The sequence below is a fragment of the Silene latifolia genome, chromosome 3 (genome assembly GCF_048544455.1).
Source record: "Silene latifolia isolate original U9 population chromosome 3, ASM4854445v1, whole genome shotgun sequence".
Taxonomy (NCBI): domain Eukaryota; kingdom Viridiplantae; phylum Streptophyta; class Magnoliopsida; order Caryophyllales; family Caryophyllaceae; genus Silene; species Silene latifolia.
Window position 1 is genome coordinate 77,508,886 of NC_133528.1, and position 13,998 is coordinate 77,522,883.

The following is a 13,998-nucleotide window of genomic DNA, read 5'->3' on the forward strand; positions in this document are numbered from 1 at the left end:
CATTCTATCTCGGGATTGTTGAGATCCTTAAATCTAGTCACATTTCAGGTCTTAGTGCTATTATTACATAAAGTAATAAGTTTGCTGATACTTAAATTAACATTATTAAATATAATATCATTTCTATGAAACCATGCATTCCACCAAATAAAAATAATCTTAATGAAATCACCTTTTGGAATTAAATCCTTGAGATAATTAAGTTTCGTTAGAAAACTTAGACTTGTAATAGTATCATAATTTGACAAAAATTCGTTGAAACTAATAATGTTCAGGTCTTGGATGACAGACTCAATCAAGGGATATTCGTAAAAGAAATGATCTTTGTTTTCAATAGGATTGTTGCACAAAACACAATGAGGTGGGACATCAATATAACTCTTGAGAAGTCTACTTTTCGTTGGAATGCCGTCAACACAGGCTTTCCAAAGAAAAAATTTCAATTTAGGAGGAATATTCAATTTCCAAATCCACTAAAATTCACATTTGTCAAGAGCTTGATCGAACAAACCTTGCGCTAACCAAGTTGCTGTTTTGGTAGAGAAATTTCCATCTACGGACAACCCCCAAATGAGGTTATCTGGAATATCATTATGTGGCACTGGAATGTTAGTAATCTGATTAACAATATCGTTATTCACTAAACTGGATAATTTACAAACATCCCATTGCTTGTCTGAGGTTATGAAATCTTTAACCAAAAGATTAAGATCACGGTTACTATCATCATCAACCATACTGCTTGTAAGTGGGTGTGAAAAAACTCAATTATCAGACCAAAACTTAATGTTGCTACCATTACCTACCTACCATCTCAGTCCTTTTCTAAATAGAGTCCGAAGACTCATTAGTTTACGTCATTGCCAAGAAGAGGCTGAATTAGGCTTATGATCAAAGAGTGAACAATTTCTCAAGTATTTTTTAGATACCACTTTGACCCATATACTTTCCTTATCCATAAGAATTTTCCATAAAAGTTTCATTTGAAGAGCTTTATTAGCTGCTTCAGAAGATTTAATTCCTAAACCACCAACCGACTTTGGTAAACAAACTTTATGCCAACCAACCAAATTAGGAGAACGCTGGGAAGGATTTTTATTCCAAAGAAAGTTTCTATTAGTTTTATCTAGACCTGGCAAAATCAACCCGACCCGGTTGACCCGACCCGAAAAGGATGACCCGAGACCCGAAATTGACCCGAATTGCTGAACCCGAATGACATCCGAAGCCCGAAGTGACCCGACCCGACCCGAAAATGACCCGATCTTTCTTAGACCCGTAACAGACCCGACCCGAAACGACCAATCCGAAACCATTCAACCCGAAAATGACCCGACAAAATATAACTTTAATTGACTCTAATAGACTTGAAATGCCTCTCTTCTCTTAATCTTTGACCCGAAAATGGCCTGACCCGAATTAACTCGACCCGCTTGACCCGAAACACACCCGACCAACAAACCCGAAATAGACCCGTAACCCGAAATGAACTGACCCGATCCGAACTAACCCGAAAATTTGAGAAACCCGAAATGACCCGACCTAAACTGGCCCGACCCGAACCCGACTCGGTTGACCCGTTTGCCAGGTCTAATTTTATCTAATCTATTATGGATCGATGAAGGGAGGAGGAAGCTTTGCATCTGAAAAGTTCCTGTAACACTACGGATTTTCTTTGGTGACTACTCGACCGAGTAGAGCCTACTCGGCCGAGTAGTGCTGTTGTTATGAGTTGTTTTGGTTCTGCCGATGAATACTCGGCCGAGTATAGTGAATACTCGACCGAGTAGAGGATACTCGGCCGAGTATAACTTTACTCGACCGAGTATTCGGTCTGGCGAGTATTATTTTGACGGTTTGATTAGAGAGTGTTTAAGATCTATTTTATATCCCGCGTCAGTTTTCAAAACATCATTTCAACTTCATCATTTCTACGTTAACCCTAATCTCTCCCTAATCACTCCCTAATCATCCCATAACCTTGTTGTTTGTGAAACCTTTGGAGTCCTTGCGTACAAATCCTCATCCTACTGTTGGTAAGTTTTATTCTACGTTATTTGTGTTCGTTGGGGTTACTGTATGTTTACGGAATTGGGATTATGGGGGTTGTGCAATGTGTAATTGTGTGATATGATTATGTTATAGGAGAAGACTTCGTAGAGAAGCCTTTCTGAGTGTTCAAGTTCTTTTCCACTGTTGATTTCTAAGGTAGGGTTTCCTACTCAGTTTACTGTTCTTGTAAGACATGTTTGTTGTGATTATTGTTATCTGTTGATCATCGAAGTATGGAGATTGTTGTGACGATGTTGGTGTGAGGGTGTTGAGATGGCTGTGATATCATGTGATTGTGATTGTGGTGGAGTCACTTGCGGGAGTGGCTTCACACCCTAATTCGCCCTCCGTGGAACCCGCCACGGGAGGGGATGTGCACATTAAGGGACAGGGATTGTTGTCGCTCGTTGAGAAGCTGGACTAGGTGGGATCGGCTGCGGTCACCCATCGACGGCGAGGATTACTGTTGCGATGGGTAATGGCGGGGCTACACACTTCGGTGTGTAGTCGATTCTTGTGTGAGAGTGGAGGATTGGGAATTGGCGATGATCGTTGATTTCTCCGTTTGTTTGTCTTAATGTTTGAGTATCGACCCCGTGTTGTTTGTGGAATCTGCGGTGATCCATTCGGGGATGGTGAGCAGGCTTGATAGGTATTGCTAGTGTGAGCTTGGGGACTGTCTTGGGAGTATCGCCATCACCAGTCATAGCATCACCGTCTGAGTCTTAGATTGGATTTCTTTTATTGTTAAACTTTGGAGTTGTATTTTGTTAAACCGGTATTTGGATTTGGGATGTTGTAAACTTTACATTTTACAGTACTTTAATAAATGTGCTCAGTTCAGACGCTTTTTGATATGTACTAACCTCGGGCAACCGAGATGGTAACTCACTTTCATGGTAGGGTGGTCCTGGTAAGGCACCTTGGTATGAGGGGGTGTTACAAAGTGGTATCAGAGCCGAAGATTCCGGCACCTAAACAAATGAATTTAATGAACCTAGGGAGTCTAAATAAAATGAACCCGGGGAGAGTTGTTTGGAGCTACCGCAAAGACTCGGGAGACGTCCCGGAGTCGCAATTTGGCCCTCACTAACTCGAACCGGTAACATGGGGAAGTGTGATGAGAGAGTTAGGTTTTGTATATACATGTATGTGAAGATGTATGTTGGTAAAAGTTGATAGTTGAAAGTATGTGTGTTGAAGTTCGTAAATGTGGTGATGGGAGGTGTGGACAGCGGGCCGCCCACGGGGGCGCTTGGTGAGAAACGAAACAAGCGTTTGCATTTTGTAAAGAGTCGCCACCAATTTTTATGGGAAATTGGAACCGTTCGAATACCTCGTGTCATGTCAAGACACAAAGTAGTGACATGAACACTAAGCAATCGTTACCCTTAGCATTCTATGTCTAGAATGACTCTCGTGGATGCCAATGAACACGGGTGCTCACGGAGATCTGGAGTAAGGGGTGAGGGTACGTATTAGGAAGCTCTTTTGATCGAACACCTAATCCCGCCCGCCTCGATAGCGGCCTCTACTAATGATTAGGGAAGTTGTCTATACTTGATATATCGTCGATTATATGCATGCAATGCAACATCCATTAGATTAATCCTAGCATGTGAAGAATTAGACTAAGTCGGTGAAATACGTAATTTAGCATACAATTGGGTCGAAGTAGGAGTTAATGTTGATTTACATGTGAAAACATACGAATGATACAAGAAATAATGATAAATACAATAAAGAAAATTACAATAATTACATTGGATTAGGCGATTTATGTCGAAAATACCGCTAAAACGGATAATTTGAGAAAAAAGAATAAAAGAATAAAAGACGAACAGAAATTAGTGTGATACTACGGATATTAGTTAGTTAATACGTAGACTAATTAATTACGTCAAGGCAGAAAAGGAGTTCAGAGACAGAACTCATCCTGGAACAGGCGCAGCAGAGATGCGCCCTCGGAAGAGCGCGTGAGCAGTTGCGTGCATTCTGTTTCCAAGGGTGAGTTCTGGCTGTGAAGCCGGAACTGCAAATCATTAATTTGAATTGATGAATTTAATGATCGATTGATACCATTTACTCGGATGAAAGTGATTAACAGATTAATTACATGTGAATGGGTCATAAAAGCAGTAAAGCACGAATGAGACGGATGCAAACGAATTAATTAAAGATGGAATAATTACAGAAGTGAATAATACTAATGAGTCCTCTATTGAAATCAATTAACTAGTCTAAACATGATGAATTAACAACAAATTAATGATGAGCATGTGAACAAACAGATGACAACTATATCAAAGACGAATTCCAGAAACCCAATATTGATGAATTGAATTTCTACAACCCGGAATGAATTTAATGACGAAAACCCGCAAATATTGATTACTTGGGATTTAAGGTCGGATTAACAACGAATAAAACATATTAATAAATGGTGAATTATATACATGTGAATTATATGCGATTATGACGAAGAATTAAAGAACAAACATATGAAAACAAATAAGGAAGACGGAATTACAGAGGACGAAGGAAGAAGAAAAGAAGCGAGGCTGCGGCGGCCTCACGAAGAGGCGCAGCAGAGGCTGCGCTCCTTCAAGAGGCGCAGCGATTCTTTGCGTCTTTTCTCGACTGTCAGTCTTCTGAAAATCCGTAAAAAGAGGTTTTAAAGACGGTTTTAGAAATCGGTTTTAATGAGGAATTTTCGACGTAAACCTTACATGAGTGATACAATAAAAATAAATACAATAAACAAATAAGGATTATACACCCTCAGACTTACATGTTGACGGAACGAGATGAACTAAGATATCGATTAGTGATGCTCGACGCGAATGCAAAGAGAGAGTGCCCTCGTAAGAGGAAAACAATTGATTAATTAAGATTGATTGAGTGTAGTTGGTCAAATTGGTCGGTCATGCAACGGAGAGGCTGGTACCCGGAAAGATCCGAGCTTACGTGGTCGGAAGTCCAAGCACGTAGGCGCCAATTAGTAAGAACGAAGTCTAGAATGCAAAGGGAAAAGAGAAGGGCGGACACTCGCGTGAGAAATATGAGGAACGAAAGCTCCTATTTATACTAATCACGCGACGGAATTATGGTAAGACTAGGATACGGAAGGAAAGATCCGGAAATAACCGACTTAGGTTAAAACACAGAATCTTGGACAAAAAGAAAGCCCTGGGAAAAGGCGCAGCAGAGCTGCGTCCCTTGGAAGAGGCGCAACACCTGCTGCGTCCTTTCCCGGGTAGGTTCCTCTGCGCGTAGAAAACGCGTTTGACAGCCTGTCGTATTTTAGGCATAACTTTCTCTACAAGACTCGGAATAAGGTGATTTCGGTGGCGTTGGAAAGCTAAGAAAGAGATCTAGAAGTTTCTGTGAAATAGGCCTGACCCAAAAAACTCGTTATGACCTCGTAAAACGGGCCTAAAGGTCAGGTTATCATTTTAACTAAATGAAATGCACATTTTGTAATGTAAACTTTTAGTTTAGCCTAATGAAGTGACTTGAGACTCAAAATGAGATATAATCTCAACATTTTATGACATCCTAACCTTAGGTAGACAAGCACGTTGCTTTGACTCGGGATTTGACGGTTTTTAGGATATGAAGACGGTTTTTGACCCGGACTCCAAATGTACTCTAATTACTGCCAAAACGACCGTATCGGGACGTAGATGACAACTAAGAGGTAGACATTAATATTTGAGCAATCACTTGACGATAATCTTACGAACTGTCACAAATCGTTCCGCGAACCAAACATGCGGCCCAATCATCACCGGGTGGTTTGCGAGGGGTGCAGAAACGAGGTGTCTACAGGAGGAATGGTGGATGTGACGGGTTGTGAATGTTTGTCATGTTGGATTTAGCATATGCATGAATTGTATGCTGATATGATTATAATGTAGCATTAAGGTTCTTGATATTTGAATTGTATGCTGATGTGAGTATAACGTGGCATTAAAGTCCTTTATGTTGTGTGTTCGTTGCGGGAATAGTAAGCATGATAGAGAACTTTATACTGTATACCCGTCTACTCTGTGACTCGGCCGAGCAGGGCAGGTACTCGACCGAGTAGGGAGCACTCAGCCGAGTAACCATGAACTCGACCGAGTATTGATTTGCAGTGAGTAGCAGTAGCTACTGTATGTGATAACTCGACCGAGTAAGAAAGCGTACTCGACCGAGTAGTGTCTACTCGGCCGAGTGTTGTTTTACTCGACCGAGTGATGTTTTTGAGTTTTTGACATTCGCTTCTGAAGTCGAATACTCGACCGAGTATCTAAGATACTCGACCGAGTAGTCGTTACTCGACCGAGTGTGTTTTATACTCGGCCGAGTGTTCTTTTGGCGGAAGATTATTACGTTTTGAGTCGTAAACTTTTGTGTTTACGTTTCCGTCTTTCTTGTCGGCTCGATGCCGCCCTAAAGAACTCCCGTGAGATCCAAGCTTCGAGAGATGACTCTTGATGAGGTTGCTCGCATGATTGAGCAACAAGAGGCTCTCCTTGAAGCTCTCAAAAATGTGGGAAAGGGGAACGAGAAGTCGATGGATGCAACTCAGCTCAGCATCATCATTGCTCGCTTCAACCCTCCCACATATGACGGGGTAGGTGAACCAAAGCTACTCGAGAAGTGGCACCGTGAGATTGAAGCTCTCATGGAAATGGTTAAGTGCCCCGAGGACATGATTGTTGAGCAGGTAGTGTACTACCTAAGAGGTGAGGCTGCAGTTTGGTGGCAAAATGTCAAGGAAGATGCTAGAGATTTTTACCAGGCGGAAGGAGCTATTCCTTGGTGCAGGTTGAAGAGTGCTATGAGAGAGCGATTTTGTGCGGAGCATATCCGACACAAGATGAGATCCGACTTTGATTCCTTCACCATGTCTGAGGAGATGACGGTCACTGACTACTATCATCGGTTTTTGGAGCTATCTCGTTATGTGGAAGACATGCAGCTAGGACAGAGAGGTTTGGCCCTCCGTTTTGAGAGGGGTTTATCTGCTAAGATAGTGAGTCGTATGCCGGTGGGGTTGCTACCGACCTCAAGGAAGTGTACCGAGAGCGGGTCAAGTGAAAGAATGGTAGATCTCTCAAGGGAGATCGATGAGAGGAATTCTTCTTTGAAAAGAGGAAGGGTGATGGTGGAAACAACGATCACCCGACCTACAAGAAAGGGAACTTCAACCATGCTAAGGCTTTTTCTGGTGGAGCTGGTTTCTCGGGAGGATCTCGTGGCTGAGGAAAGAATGGGGGTCGGGCTGTGAGTGACAACTCCAACCTTACTTGCTTCAACTGTGGTGGGATAGGCCACAAAAGACGGGAATGCACGAGCTACAAGCCCGACCTTTGGTTCGGGGAGCGCGGTCGGGAATTTTTCTCGGGGCCGACTCGAGTTTTGCTAGTAACCGACCGGGAGGTTCATGGAGCAACAGAGGTGGACAGGGCAACCAGGGCGGTTACAACCGCGGTGGTGGTGGATCTTATCAGCGCCAGAACAACAACACCACTCAGGATTCGGCAGCCAAGCCAAGTACCTCCAATGCGTCAGTTCAGGGTGGAGGACAGAATAACAGTGCAAAGCTTTTTATGATGGACAAGCAGGAAGCACAGGATGATGCTCATGTAGTTACCGGTACCTTTCTTGTTCATAATGTACCGTCCTTTGTTTTGTTTGATTCCGGGGCTACACATTCTTTTGTGTCTAAGAGTCATGCTGTGTCTATGGGTTTGGGGAAGTTTGAGGTTGTAAAAGATGATGTGTTCATACCTTCAGGGGAGTCTGTGTCGTGTCTAAAGTTATTTAAGTGAATATCCATGGTAGTTGGAGGGGTAGATTTACCAGTAGACCTGTTAGAGTTTCCTATGGATGGGTTCGAGGTGATTGTCGGGATGGATTGGCTAGGTAAGTATGATGCCAGGATAGATTATCGACAAAAGAGAGTGTCTTTAAAGGGTCCCAAGGGTGTTAGGGTGTCCTATAGAGGGTTTGTGGTAAAGCCTAAGTGTAGGTTCATAGCTGTGATGACTTTAAAGTCATGTTTGAGGAAGAAGTGTCCTTTGATTCTCTGTCATGTGAGAGACCACCGAGTAGAGCCGCCGACAGCTTCTGAGATATCTGTGGTGAGAGAGTTCGAAGATGTTTTTCCGGAGGAGATACCGAGTTTGCCTCCCAAGCGGGATATTGATTTCAGCGTGGAGCTTAAGCCGGGAACGGGTCCTATATCTAAAGCACCTTACCGTATGGCACCTAAGGAGTTGGCAGAGTTGAAAAAGCAGATACATGAGTTGTTAGGCAAGGGTTATATCAAGCCTAGTGTGTCACCGTGGGGAGCTCCAGTTCTTTTTGTAAAGAAGAAAGATGGGAGTATGAGACTGTGCATTGATTACCGAGAGCTCAATCGGGTCACAGTGAAGAACAACTATCCGTTGTCGAGGATTGATGACTTGTTTGATCAGCTAAGTGGAGCAGGTGTGTTTTCCAAGATTGATCTGAGGTCGGGGTATCACCAGCTGAGGATAGCAGATGAGGATATTCCTAAAACAGTGTTCCGATCTCGATATGGTCACTACGAGTACGTGGTGATGCCTTTTGGATTGACCAATGCGCCAGCAGCTTTTATGGATTTGACGAATCGGATCTTTACACCGTTTTTGGATAGGTTTGTGGTTGTTTTCATCGACGATATCTTATTCTATTCTAAGACTAAGGAAGAGCATGAGGAGCACTTGAGGATAGTTCTACAGACTTTGAGAGATAATCAGCTTTATGCCAAGCTATCCAAGTGTGAGTTCTGGTTAGAGGAAGTGGCTTTTCTGGGCCATGTAATATCTAAGAAGGGGGTATTCGTGGATCCTAGTAAGATTGAGGCCGTTACCAAGTGGGAATCGCCGAAGAATGTTGCTGAGATTCGGAGTTTCTCAGGCCTTGCCGGCTACTACAGGAGATTTGTGAAAGATTTCTCTACCATAGCGCGGCCTATGACATCTTTGATGAGAAAGGAAGTCAGATTTGTTTGGGATGAGAGTTGTGAGACGGCGTTTCAGACCTTAAAGGAACGCTTGACAACAGCTCCTATCCTAGCCTTGCCAGAGGGTTGTGATAACTTTGAGGTATATACCGACGCTTCAAAGAATGGTCTTGGTTGTGTTTTGATGCAGGGAGGGAAAGTCATAGCCTATGCTTCGAGGCAGTTGAAGCAATATGAGGAGAACTACCCTACTCATGATCCGGAGTGGGTGCGATTGTGTTCGCTCTTAAGATTTGGAGACACTACCTTTATGGAGCAACTTTTAAGGTGTTCTCGGATCATAAGAGTTTAAAGTATATCTACACTCAGAAGGAGCTTAACATGCGACAGAGACGGTGGATGGAGCTGATCGGAGATTATGATATGGAGATCATCTATCACGAGGGTAAGGCTAATGTTGTTGCTGATGCATTGAGTAGGAAGAGCGTTCATTCGCTATGTACAGCTATGTCCTTCTTTGAAGTTGAGGGATGAGATGTCTAGTTTGGGGATCTTTATGATTCGAGAGGGGGATACCATCGGGGATTTGACGATCGAGCCAGAGTTGTATGAGAACATCAAAAGTAAGCAAGAGCTTGATCCTAAGATTCAGGAGTGGAAGTCAAAGGTAGAGAGTGGAACGGCTTCCAGGTTTTCTATCTATCCAGATGGGAGTGTTCGTTTTGATGGGAGATGGTGTGTTCGAGGATGCGAGTTGCGGAGAGTGATCTTGACGGAGGCTCATTGCACTCCCTATTGATTCACCGGGTGGTGACAAGCTTTATAGAGATCTTAAGAAGACTTTTTAGTGGCCAAACATAAAGAAAGATGTAGCGGAGTTTGTGGCGGATGTTTGACTGTCAAAAGGTCAAGGGTGAACAAAGGAGACCACAAGGTAAGATTCGGTCTTTGGAAGTACCCGAGTGGAAGTGGGAGTCGATATCCATGGACTTCATTGTGGGGTTACCTAGGTCACAACAAGGTAACAACATGATTTGGGTGATTGTTGATCGGTTAACCAAGTCACCCCATTTCGTTCCCATGAAAGATACTTGGTCTAAGATGCGGTGGCATCGGGTTATAGGAAGCATGTGGTTCGGTTACATGGTATACCTAAAGATATCGTTTCTGATCGTGATGCGAGGTTCATATCCAAGTTTTGGCAAGAGAGCGCAAGAGTTGATGGGTACAACTTTAAAGATGAGTACTGACCTTTCATCAAGCAACCGATGGTCGACGAACGGACCATCAAGACCTTAGAGGACATCCGAGGGCATGTGTTATGGACTTTGGGGGCGATTGGGAAGACAGCTTGATTTGATCGAGTTTTCATACAATAACAGTTATCATACAAGCATTGGGATGACACCTTTTGAAGCTTTGTATGGCCGGAAATGCCGAAGTCCAGTTTGTTGGGATGATAGTTCCGAGACGGTGGTTTTAGGGCCACAGCTGGTTCAAGATATGGTTGAGCAAATCCAGTTGATTCGGCAAAAAGATGAGAGCGACTCAAGATCGTCAGAAGAGCTACGCCGACTTGCACCGCAAGGACATTGAGTTTATGGTAGGTGACAAGGTTCTGTTAAAAGTGTCACCTATGCGAGGTGTTATGAGGTTTGGGAAAAAGGGTAAGCTAAGCCAAAAGTTTATAGGTCCTTATGAGATTTTGGACCGTGTTGGCGAGGTGGCCTACAGGTTAGCGTTACCACCAGCTTTGGATAGAGTACACAATGTTTTTTATGTATCTCAACTTCGGAAGTATGTGAGCGATCCGTCGCATATCCTTGAGATGGAGAACATCGAGCTTGATGAATCCTTGTCCTACGCCGAGATTTCTAAGGAGATTCTTGATCGCAAGGTTCGTAAGACCCGGAATGGTGAGACGGTCTTACTCAAGATCCTTTGGTCTAATCATAATGTGGAGGAAGCCACATGGGAACCCGAAGAAGCTATGCGTGAACGTTTTCCTAACCTTTTTGATCAGGTATGTTTGGTTACGGGGACGTAACCGTTGTCTTTTAGGGGGGTAGGAGATGGTCGCGGTCGTGTTTTGTTTTGTTTGTTGTTTGCTTTGAGTCGGAGTAATGACTTTTGTGGTGACTTGTATAGTTCCTTGGTGTTGTTATATGTGGTTAGTATAGTCTTGTGTTGTAGTGTTGTGCTTTGTTTTATAGTAGAGTGTGAACTTCGGGACGAAGTTCTTTTTAAGGGGGGAAGATTGTAACACTACGGATTTTCTTTGGTGACTACTCGACCGAGTAGAGCCTACTCGGCCGAGTAGTGCTGTTGTTATGAGTTGTTTTGGTTCTGCCGATGAATACTCGGCCGAGTATAGTGAATACTCGACCGAGTAGAGGATACTCGGCCGAGTATAACTTTACTCGACCGAGTATTCGGTCTGGCGAGTATTATTTTGACGGTTTGATTAGAGAGTGTTTAAGATCTATTTTATATCCCGCGTCAGTTTTCAAAACATCATTTCAACTTCATCATTTCTACGTTAACCCTAATCTCTCCCTAATCACTCCCTAATCATCCCATAACCTTGTTGTTTGTGAAACCTTTGGAGTCCTTGCGTACAAATCCTCATCCTACTGTTGGTAAGTTTTATTCTACGTTATTTGTGTTCGTTGGGGGTTACTGTATGTTTACGGAACTGGGATTATGGGGGGTTGTGCAATGTGTAATTGTGTGATATGATTATGTTATAGGAGAAGACTTCGTAGAGGAGCCTTTCTGAGTGTTCAAGTTCTTTTCCACTGTTGATTTCTAAGGTAGGGTTTCCTACTCAGTTTACTGTTCTTGTAAGACATGTTTGTTGTGATTATTGTTATCTGTTGATCATCGGAGTATGGATATTGTTGTGACGATGTTGGTGTGAGGGTGTTGAGATGGCTGTGATATCATGTGATTGTGATTGTGGTGGAGTCACTTGCGGGAGTGGCTTCACACCCTAATTCGCCCTCCGTGGAACCCGCCACGGGAGGGGATGTGCACATTAAGGGACAGGGATTGTTGTCGCTCGTTGAGGAGCTGGACTAGGTGGGATCGGCTGCGGTCACCCACTGGCGGCGAGGATTACCTGTTGCGATGGGTAATCTGGCAGGGCTACACCCTTCAGTGTGTAGTCGGTTACTGTGTGAGAATGGAGGATTGAGAATTGGCGATGATCAGTTGATTTCTCCGTTTGTTTGTCTTAATGTTTGAGTATCCGACCCCGTGTTGTTTGTGGAATGCGGTGATCCATTCGGGGGATGGTGAGCAGGCTTGACAGGTATTGCTAGTGTGAGCTTGGGGACTGTCTTGGGAGTATCGCCATCACCAGTCATAGCATCACCGTCTGAGTCTTAGATTGGATTTCTTTTATTGTTAAACTTTGGAGTTGTATTTTGTTAAACCAGTATTTGGATTTGGGATGTTGTAAACTTTACATTTTACAGTACTTTAATAAATGTGCTCAGTTCAGACGCTTTTTGATATGTACTAACCTCGGGCAACCGAGATGGTAACTCACTTTCATGGTAGGGTGGTAATGGTAAGGCACCTTGAGGGGGTGTTACAGTTCCCTTCGCGGCTAAATTAGCATTGACAAGAACTAGTCTACCTGCTTGAGATAGAGAATTCGCTTTCCATTTCGATAATTGAGTGCAAGAAGATTGAATAATGTTCTCGAAAGTATTTTTAGTCACTCTGCTATCAATTATAGGACATCCTAAATATTTACCCAAATGAGCTTCCTCGTTCATATGAAGAATGCCTCTAAAGGATTCACGAAGATAACGCTCAATATTTCTAGTGCATTGAAAAGTGGATTTGTCAAAATTAACAAATTGTCCGGAAATCGTGCAAAATTTATCTAAAATAGACTTAATAGTTCTACAACTCTGGTTAGAGGCTTTAGCGAAAATGATAGTGTCATCCGCAAAAGTGAGAAACGGAATTTTCTCCACCCCGGATCCAATTATAATATCAATATCACTAGAGCTAACATCACTATTTTTTTGTAGAGATCTTGCTAAAATCTCGGCGCACATAATAAATATATATGGCGAAAGTGGGTCTCCTTGTCGAATACCTCGAGTGGGTAAAGTTTAGTTGGTATTGGTTTGTAGTGCATAGACTCTTACTGCAAATGAATGCTCTAATGTTCTTTTCTGACCATAGAAGGTAGACAGCTGTTGCAAGACATCACTTGAACAGTTGAGCTATAATTTAGTTTCCAGTATTTTCTTTCTTGTGATAATCCATTTCGACTTCATCCACATAATCATAGCGTCTCCTGACGAGAATTTGACACATGATGTGTTGCCGGATTTCCCTTGAAGAATGCGCATCCAAGGAAAAAATGCCTTCAAGACTCTGCATTCGTCTTACACCGACGACACTTGTCAGAATTATGCATCTGCTCATAATGTTGTCCACAGTCACTAGTCTAAAAATGAAGCAATGATTCTGTGGCTGGCTGCAATAGCTATACTACTTAAAAGCTTGTGTCCAAGCTAGATCAGTCAAACGACTAAACGAGTCGAGCATCAGAGACGATAAAAAACACAACTGAGTACTTTTTTAACGCATGCTTTCGTACCATTCAGGGCAGCTTCGTAAAGGTTGAACTTTTTTAAAATATGGGACATGCTTTTTCACATACGGATTTTAAAATATGGGACATGCTTTTTCACATACGGATTTTACTCTCACATACCTCTTTTACGTTTTATCCTTGTCATTTTTTTCATTATCTCACCAATTGCTTTTTTTTTTCTCCCTTCTATTTCTCGCTTCACCTCCGTTTAACGCTTCCGGTCAGTCCAGTCACCGACCAACCTCGCTCCGGCGGACCGCAACAACCCTAGTCAGTCACCCTCTCACGCACTCCAGATCTGAATGTGCAAACCAAGTGTGTAGACTCAAATTAAATGTACTTC